Below are 9,438 nucleotides of genomic sequence, written 5' to 3'. Positions count from 1 at the left end.
TCTCTCGCTCTCTCTCTCTCCCTCTCTCTCCCTCTCTCTCTGTCCCTTTCCACCCCCCACAAATAAATAAATAAGCTCAAAAAAACCCCAAAAAACCAAAAGCCTTTCCATTAGGGAATATGTCAGCTATACAGAGTAGAGCAAATAGTTTAATTCCCAAGGACCCACCACCCGGCTTCATGACCAGTCCTGCTTTTTCTGTTCTCCTGCCCACATTCCTTCCTTTGCTATTATTCTGAAGTAAATTTTAGCTCTTATTTTATCGTAAATATTTTGGTATATGTCTTTCAAAGATAAGTACTCTTATTTTTAAAAAACACAACATAATATAAAAAACTATAACACCTAAAAAAAAGTAACCATTTCTTACTATCCAGTATGTGAGAGATTTCTAAAGTCAACTTCCTGTGTATCACAAAGTCCCTCAGAACGAAGAACAAGTATTTTTTTTATTATAATGTCAACTTCTGAACTATGTCCATCCAATTCTGTAGAGATGCCAAGATGTCTTATAAATTAGAACCTGCATCTCCAACAAGCTGAAATAAAATTTGGTGCGGATGCATCATCAGGTCAGCTTCAGAATACTTTAGAACAAGGATTGATTTCTCCTATCCACTAGGGATCTGGGTAAATAAGCTTTATGGTTGTCAAAACTTCTTGTCAGGATTTGTATTGGGCCTGGCTGTGATTGGTTTCTGCTTGTTAGAGCTGGTTTAGAAACTGCCCTTCTTTTCCTATTGGGGAAGATCAGCACCCTGTGCTATTGTCGGGCAGAGAAGGGGCTGGTTCCTTCTGTTGTATCTCTTGGTGTCTCTTTTTGTCCAACCCTGTATCACAGACAGCCACTTTGATCCTAGCTCATTTCTTTGTTCAATGTCTATATATTGAGCACCTAGGTTGATTAGAGTACATTGATTTTGTAACCAGTGCCTCACCAGGAAAATTCTGCCCCATCCCTCTTCGTATCTTAACGGGAGGGCTGGTCCGACCTTGAAGACATTCTGGCAGCCAAATCATTCCAGCAATCTGCCCTTGCCCTTTTACAGGGTAAGGAAATATGTGAACTAACAGGACAGCGGTAGGGCATCTGAGATGGTATATTCCCAGAGCTAATATTGAGTGAAGGACCCAGGTAATAAATAAGTTAATTGCAGATTATATTGAGTGCTATAGAGGAAATAGGGATATACTGAAGATTTATTGGGCTTGTATCTTTATACAGTGGACAGGTCTCTGAGGAGATGATATTTAAGCTAAGACCTGCGTGATGACAGAAGGCAGCCATGGGAAGAACCAGAGGAAGGTGGTTCCAGGCATAGGGAGGGCAGTGCAAAGGACTGGGGGTAGAGCAAGTGTTTCATGTTTGAAAAAACCCAAAATGAAGCTGGTGTGGCCTGTGGCTGGAGTGTAGCAAGCTGAGAGGAAGACTGTACAGATTTTGGGAGAGAGCTAGACAGGCAAGAGTTCAGAATTAGTTTTAGTTGCATAATTGCAGTAGTATAAGAAGAAAGTAAGTGGAGGCCCAGGTATTCTCTGTAGAGAGTGTTGGAGAGCTCTGAAATGTTTCTGACATCAGCTCAGAAGGTTCCCCCAGGGTGTCAGGGGGCTTAGAAAGCCCTGCACCTGCTCTGCAAAATGTAGGTGGGTGACCGCCCAGCTCAGAGGAGCCAGCAGACGGCCCATGGACGGCACAGGTCAGTGGGGAGTGTACACCTGTGTACAGTATTGTTCGCATTGCACCACTGGCATCTGACAGGTGGGGATGAAGAAGCGGAGAAATCACTGCTCCCTCTCGCAAGGGTTAGGAGGCAGCAAAGAAAAAGAGCTCCCGGCCAGCCAGAAACAAACACTAAATACCAGGCCGCACAAGGTGGAGTCAGAACCAACTATTCCTGAACTTGCTGTAGCCACTTTTTATTTATTAAGTGAAACTCTGTAGTGAGCTACATATCTACTGTGTACCATATGGAGACGATTCACCAACTCATTCCTTGAAGATCTAAGGTCCTGGCTGGGTGCCAGCTCTTCCAAGCGGGAATCTCCAGGCAGCTGGGGGTGGCGATGGAGTCACCCTTTCTATCTCGAGGAAGTTCTTGATAAACACCCAAGGCCCAAGCTGACAACCTGCCAGGAGTTCAAAGCTTTTTGATTTGAAAATGACTTGGACAGAGGTCAGATCTCTGTAAAAGATCTTATCAGGCGGTGGGTGCATGTCCTAAGTTTGAAGTCTGGGCTGTGGAAGACTTAACGAGGTTTGTTTATCATTCATCTAAATTCACATCTTTTCCCCTTGACTTAAAATATCTTATTGTTAAAGGTGAATACAGGAAGTAACAAACACATCACCTTCAGAATTCTGAGTGAGAAGGTCATGTCAAAGGATCGTAAGTCCTAGTCTCCTGCTCCTCAGTCTTATTAATAGATTTTGTTTACTTATTTTTATTTTTTTATTTGTTGACTTATTTTTTTGAGTAAACTCTACCCCCAACATGGGGCTTGAACTCATAACCCAAAGATCAAGAGTCACATGCTTTACTAACTGAGCCAACCAGATGCCCCTATATTTGGTTCACTTAACACGCTTTTTTTTTTTAATGTTTATTTTTGAGAGAAAGAAAGAGAAAGAGAACAGGCAGAGGCTCCAGGCTCTGAGCTGTCAGCACAGAGGCTGACGTTAAGCTTGAACACATGAACCATGAGATCATGACCTGAGCCTAAGTCAGATGCTTACCCGACCAAACCACCCAGGCACCCCCTTAATGCACTTTAAAAACTATCTTGAGGGGTTCCCAATTTTGAGGAGTTCAAAGTACCTGGTGTTATTTTCATCCTTTTAAATATTCCTACTAAGATTATTAGCTGCCTCAGTTCCTTTTTGGAGCAAACCACAAGATCCACCAAATTTGTGCATATGAAAAGCTAGGGACAAACAGTGTGAATGAAAGTCTGGGGCTCCAGAGACAGGGGTTGCCTAAAGTGCCTCAACTGAACTGCCATGAGGGAGAAACAGCATTTCTGTTCCTAACTCAGCTCTTACAGCTCTGGTGCTAAGAAAACACCAACCACCCAGCACTCTTGCTCACTCACCACTGGAAGCTGGGAGCCATGTGTATTTTCAAGTTAAGAGTTTTGGATCTCTGACTCCAGGGGGTGAGACTAGTTAGGTCTACTTTTAACAAGATTATTGATTTGTGTGGGTGGGGGCGGGGGCGGGGGGGTGGGGTTTGGTGTGATCTTCTTTCAGGTAAACTTTTTTGGCCTTGTTACTTTTCATAGCAAATTGAAAGGTTAATTTCAGCTGACAGTGACTTGCCCAGATGTCAAGTCTGAAAACCTTCCATTTTGTCCTGTTTGGTGTGGGCATGATGATAATGGGACCATAAGAGGAAGCCCAGACCCCCTTGTCACGTATACCCCAGGGAAACCTGCCAGACAACACCTTTTTGTCTTGTAAAATATTCTGATAAATTGCAAGTTTGGTAGTTTCCTAACAAATACGTTTAGCTTATTTATCATGAAAAAGTCACTTGTATTTTAACTGCGTATTAATTGAACATCCACCTTGTGGAAGACCGTAGGCAAAGCAGAGGAAGTCTCCCCTTTGACCTAAAAATGTGTAGTGTCAAGCTTTCTTATCAACATGAGTCCTATGCACGTGAATTATTATCTCTTACATTTTATAGATTTAAAATATCTTCAAGACTGTGTTCATAAATCATCCTGTATAAACATGATAACCCTGTGTGAGAGACATGGCAGATTTCATCCTGAGCGACAGCGTTGTTATTATTCACAGTCAAGAAAGTGGTTCAGGGATGTTGAGGCTCCTAAGATCAGACCCTAGTGGGTAACTGAGCTGGGCTTAGAACCCAGACAGTACTGTAGGGTCTTCCTCAGACACTGTACTCCACAGCCTCCCAAGAAGGTTGGCACTGGCTGTGGGTGTCTTCTGAGCTGTCCTCTTGCATGGAAAACTTCAGCCCCCAGAGTCTGAACCCAGCACCTTGGACACCCACCTTGGGAAATGGAGTCTTGGCCACCAAGAGCCAGGCAGAAGGCAGGCCTAGAAGGGAGAGTGGGTCTCCCCTCATTTGGAGACCGTATCTCTTGGCTTTGTTGTTGCCTTGGCTGCCCTTGGATGTACTTGTGGTTTTGAAAGGTGGCCAAAACGAGAAGCCAGGCTGCTCTTAAACCTGCTGCTTGATGTCACAGAAGAAGCCTTTGTTCTGCAGGCAGAGCGAGGCTTCCCAGAGAGGTCTGCAGACAGGATTTCCTCTTGACACTAGCGTTGTTTGACTGATGTCCCTTTGATTCACTTATCTTCAAGGATGAATTTTTATTTGAATCTGGGACCTTCCTTGGGCTCGGAGGAGACTGGTTCCTGTTGTTGAGCTGTGTTGTCAGGATAGCTGAAGGATCAGCTCTGGGAGACCGTTCCGGGTCTGCTTCCTGCCTGTGGGTACGTGGAGGCATGCATTCCTGGGAACAGCTGCCGAGTGCCTAATTCCTTCTGCCCCTTGTGCTGTGGGAGCATGTGGCGGGACAATGTGATGTTTCATTAGTTTGCATGAGTGGAGCTGACTGACTAGTCACAAGTGTTTTAACTGATGGGGGCCAGAAAGTCTGCAGAATTATCCCAAATTAAAATCCAGTATGCTTTCCCAGGCAGTAAGTAACGTACCATGTTGCAGCGGCTGCTCTTTAAAGTGGAAGCAAAGTGTAAGGCATAGGATCTGTGCAGACTCTTCTCCAAACACTGATTTAAATATCTAATTCTGGGCTATGTCAGTGCCCTCACCTGGAACATTTATTTCATTTGTTCCTCTTGAGAACCACCGAGTTCTAGAACTACTGCTTTCTCCTTCACAAAGCAAGATGTTTCCCCAGACATGAAAAGAAATCAGCCTTTAGCTCGTAGTTGACCAGAAGGACCTATAATGCAAAGGTCCACATGCAAATATGTGCATTTTATTTACATATGGGCATGTCTCCTCTCTGCAAATTGGAAGCTTTTCGTGCACAGAGGAAAAGTTGGGTTTAGAGTTGAAAAAGGCTATCTACTAGATTATAGATTCTATTTAATAGAAGATGCATTTATTGAGTTAGCAGAGTGACAGTCGCTTAATAGCCAAGAATGTCTCCAGGAAAGTTATAGTCCCTGTATTGAATTTTTCCTTTTAAAATTTCAAGTTGGGTTTTACTAACATTTTGAAATGTTCCTTGGTGTTTGGATGCAGCTGTTATGGATGGGGTAGGGAATTCCACGGACCGGTGCATGTCCAGGCCCCGGTGGTCCCTGGTGTGCTGAGCCAGGAGCAGCTGGGTCAGAGGTGAGCTCAGCCCCTGCTGGGCATCTTGCACACACACACCCCCACCCACCACCATCGTCCCCAGGGTTGAGGCACGGGGAAATGCCTGTGGGTCCGCCAGCTGCCCACAGTGGTCCTCCGTCGTCCACTGACAGGGATGATTTGAACCGAAAGCCTGGGATCTGTGCATTCTCAGCTGTTCTTCTGGGGAAAACTGAAGGATTTTTTTTTTTTTTTAACTGAGTGCAAACCACAATCAAGAAGATGATCAGAGTATTACACAAAGCAGTCTTTGTTTAATGATGCTGCTCCGTATCTTCTCTGCCCCTGCCCCCAGGACCTACAAATCATGGTTGCTTAGGCCTCTTGTATGCTGTTTGGGAAAGGTCAGGTTTTAGTCTTCTGAGAGTCAGAAACTGTGAGAGTTTTTCACACCTTTCGGTATACGTAGCAGCCTATTGTAAACAGGAGGTGCCGTGCAGTTACAAATGATTCGTGTTCTTATCACATGTGGATTTGGCCTTCACAGCCTGGCCAGAGGATACAGGCTGGAGAGATCATTGTTGTTATTGTTGATGGGAAGGAGATGCCTTTGCAGGGCTTGTGCTGGAGCCCCAGGACCCATAAGCTAGCAGGCTGCAGCCGCCCTGCCGCTCACGGCTCTGTGATGCTGCCAGCATGCAGTCGGTCCCCAAGAGGGTAGCTGGAGGGTTGGATGCAGAATTTCAAGCTCTCTCTTCTTAGAGGTCCCAAAGACAGCACATGGCCTTTTTGTTTTAAGGATTGTGCCCTTATTTAAAAATTACAGAAGTCTGGGGCATCTGGGTGGCTCAGTCGGTTAAGTGTCCAACGTTGGCTCGGGTCATGATCTCAGTTTGTGGGTTTGAGCCCTGTGTTGGGCTCTGTGCTGACAGCTTGCAGCCTGGAGCCTGCTTCAGATTCTGTGTCTCCCTCTCTCTCTGCCCCTCCTCTGCTCATGCCTTGTCTCTAACTCTCTCAAAAATAAAACATTAAAAATATTTTAAATAAAAATAAAAATTACAGAAGTCTGAGAAACCTGACATAACTGACCCAGCATTTGTGCAGCCAGGACTGTCTGTGATTCCCAGATGCACCTGCAGACATAGTAACCAAAGCTAAAATAACTCCTTCCATGGAGGGGAGGAGAAAACACCAGGCTCTTAACCCAGACGTCTCCATTCAGATCCTTGTTTTTCCACTTATTAGGTGTGTGAACTGGGGCAAGTTCTGAACTATAAAATGGGGGTGAAAATACCTCCCTCTGAGGAGTGCTGTGAAGGTTCACTGGTTACTAAATATGAAGGCTGCACCAAATGGCAGAGCTCTGACTTCCGCACTTGAGCCTGGCACCGCCTTCCTGGAAGTCTGGGTGGAGGAGGTCACGTCCTTGCTGTCAGCCCCCACCTCATCACGAGCACTTTATTCTTCTCCTGCCCCAACTCTGCTGTGTGACACCTGACCTTGAAGGCCACCGATGCCTTTACTGGGATGCTGACATAGTCATGGATATCAAAGAATGCTGCTAGAGACCTTGACACTGATTCCGGCAACCAGACCCAGTAGCTTTGTGACCTTGTGTAAGTTACTTTACCTTTCTGATTGTCTACGTCCTCAAAGGGTAGCTATGAGGTCAAATAGAATCCCACGTGGGTGTGCCTAGCACAGAACCTGGCATGAAGAAGGGGCTCAGATGTAGGTTTCCATCCATCTGTCCTTCCTCCTGGAGGCCCCTAATCCTTGTGTGTAACCTGAGATCACGTTCAATGCCTGAGGCTTCTGTGGGAGAAAGTTTCCCACATGTTGACGGTGTCTGGCTGGAATCCCTCTCTCTGGGTCTGCCCTGAGCTGCCCTATAGCAGTGTGTCTTGGCCACCATTCATGCTTAAAGGTATGACAGCCTCACGCTGCACTAAAAGATCAGCACACCATTGTATTAAGACACAAAACAGGGCCTGTCTTCAGTGCGCCGGACCAGCCCTTTCCTGCCTATCCTTGTGCTTAATATTAGTGTCTTAGCTATTTATTCTTTGGTAAATGTTTATTGAGCTTACTTTGTGCCAGGCACTATGCTAGGTACCAAGTACCCATGGAGAATGAAATACATGTGGGTCCTGTCCTTACGCTGTGCCCAGTTTAGAAGGCATGCAAACAAATGCATCAATAAATACATAGCCACAGTGGGGCACCTGGGTGACTCAGCCGGTTAAGCATCCACCTTCGGCTCAGGTCATGATCTCACAGTTCACGTGTTCAAGCTGTGTGCTGACAGCTCAGAGTCTGGAGCCTGCTTCAGATTTTGTGTCTCCTTCTCTCTCTGCCCTTCTGCTTGTGCTCTCATGCTCACTCTTTACTGGGTCTCTCTCTCTCTCTCTCTCTCAAAAATAAATAAACGTTAAGAAAAAATTTTTAATAAAAAAAAATACATAACCACAAAATGAGGAGATGCAAGGAAGGGAATATCAGAGAGCCCAGAGCTCCTTCGATTGCGTGGAGGGAAGGCCTCTCTGTGGGAGGGGACATTTGAAGATTTAATATAAAAGGAGAATGTAAAATACTTCGTTAATATTGATTATGTTACCGTGTGTTAAAATGGTATTTAAATATTATGTTAAATAAGATATTGAAATTAATTTCACCTATTTCTTCTCAATTGGCTACTAGAAAATTTAAAATTACATATGTTTTCATATGAATGGATAAAGAATATGTATATGTGTGTGTATATATATACATATACATATACATACACACATACACACACACATATATATACATATACACACACATACACACTCCATCAAAAAGAATGAAATCTTACCATTTGCAACAACATGGATGAAGCTAGAGAGTATTATGTTAAGTGAAATAGGTCAGTCAGAGAAAGACAAATACCATATGATTTCACTTACCTGCGGAATCTAAGAAACAAATGAGCAAAGGAGAAAAAAGAGAGAAACCAAGAAGCAGACTCTTATCCATAGAGAACACACTGATGGTACCCAAGGGGGAGGTAGGTGGGGGGAATGGGTGAAATAGGTGAAGGGGATTGAAGAGTGTACTTGTGATGAGCGCCAGGTGTTGTAAAAAAAAAAAAAAAAATTACATATGGTTTTCACATTGTATTTCTATTGGATGGCACTGGCCTAGACCTTGGTGTAAGGAATTTAGATTTTCTCCTGAGGGCGAAGGGAAGCCTTTAAAGGGTTTTAAGTAAGGGAATAATGTGATATGATTCAGTTTTTAGAAGATCACTTGGTCTCTGGAGAAGGGGACAGGAAGCGGCTGCAAAAGTGCAGAGAGCAGTTAGAGGTCTGTGCTGGGATAGTGGTGGAGAAGGTGAGAGGGGGTGGATTCAAGATCTATTTGGTGGGTAGAGTCTACAGGACTTTGTGAGGTTTTGATGATGTGGGGTGAGGGAAGGGGACCACCAGGCATGGCTCCGGCAGCTGGTGTGTGAGGTGGGGCCATTTACTGAGATGGGAAAGACTGGGAGGGGAACAGGGCTTCCTTTGTTGGACTGCTTTTTGTTTGGTGGATGGCAGAGAATTGAGACTTCTCTTTGGAGTGTGCTAAGTTCGAGATGCATGCATGTCAAGTGGTGGTGTTAACCAGTCAGTGTTATAAGCCTGGAGCTCTGGAGAGAGATCCACGCTCAAAGTTATACAGTCAGGAGAGTCTGCATAGAAGTGAAATTAAAGCCATGGAAAGGGATGTCCTCCCCAAGGGAGAGAGCTGGGTACAGCATGAAGGGAAGGAACCCTGGGACCCAGCCCTGAGGATCCCTGGCATATCCGTTCCAAGGGGTCAGCCGTGGAGGCTGACTTTGCATAGGCTGGCTTTGGTGGGGAGCAGAGAAGCAAGGCTGGAGTTGCACAGGGGTGCTATTCAAAGGAAGGTTTTTCTTTTTAGAACGAGAGACAGGGGCCCCTAGGTGGCTCAGTCGGTTAAGTATCTGACTTCAGCTCGGGTCATGATCTCACGGTTTGTGGGTTTGAGCCCTGTGTCGGGCTCTGTGCTGACAGCTCAGAGCCTGGAGCCTGCTTCACATCTGTGTCTCCCTCTCTCTCTGCCTCACACTGTCTCTCTCTCTCTCTCTCTCTCTCTC

General features: G+C 45.2%; 1 protein-coding gene across 3 annotated transcripts in view; it reads left to right on the top strand.

The window, feature by feature from the left end:
* BCAR3 (BCAR3 adaptor protein, NSP family member) overlaps positions 1-9,438 on the top strand; it is a 115,953-nt gene that overhangs the window by 8,467 nt on the left and 98,048 nt on the right. The window lies entirely within an intron of this gene.

The sequence above is a fragment of the Herpailurus yagouaroundi genome, unplaced genomic scaffold, assembly GCF_014898765.1.
Source record: "Herpailurus yagouaroundi ecotype Mexico unplaced genomic scaffold, PumYag 77, whole genome shotgun sequence".
Classification (NCBI taxonomy): Eukaryota; Metazoa; Chordata; class Mammalia; order Carnivora; family Felidae; genus Herpailurus; species Herpailurus yagouaroundi.
Note: the sequence above shows the minus strand (reverse complement) of the source record. Positions and strands in the feature narration are given on the sequence as shown.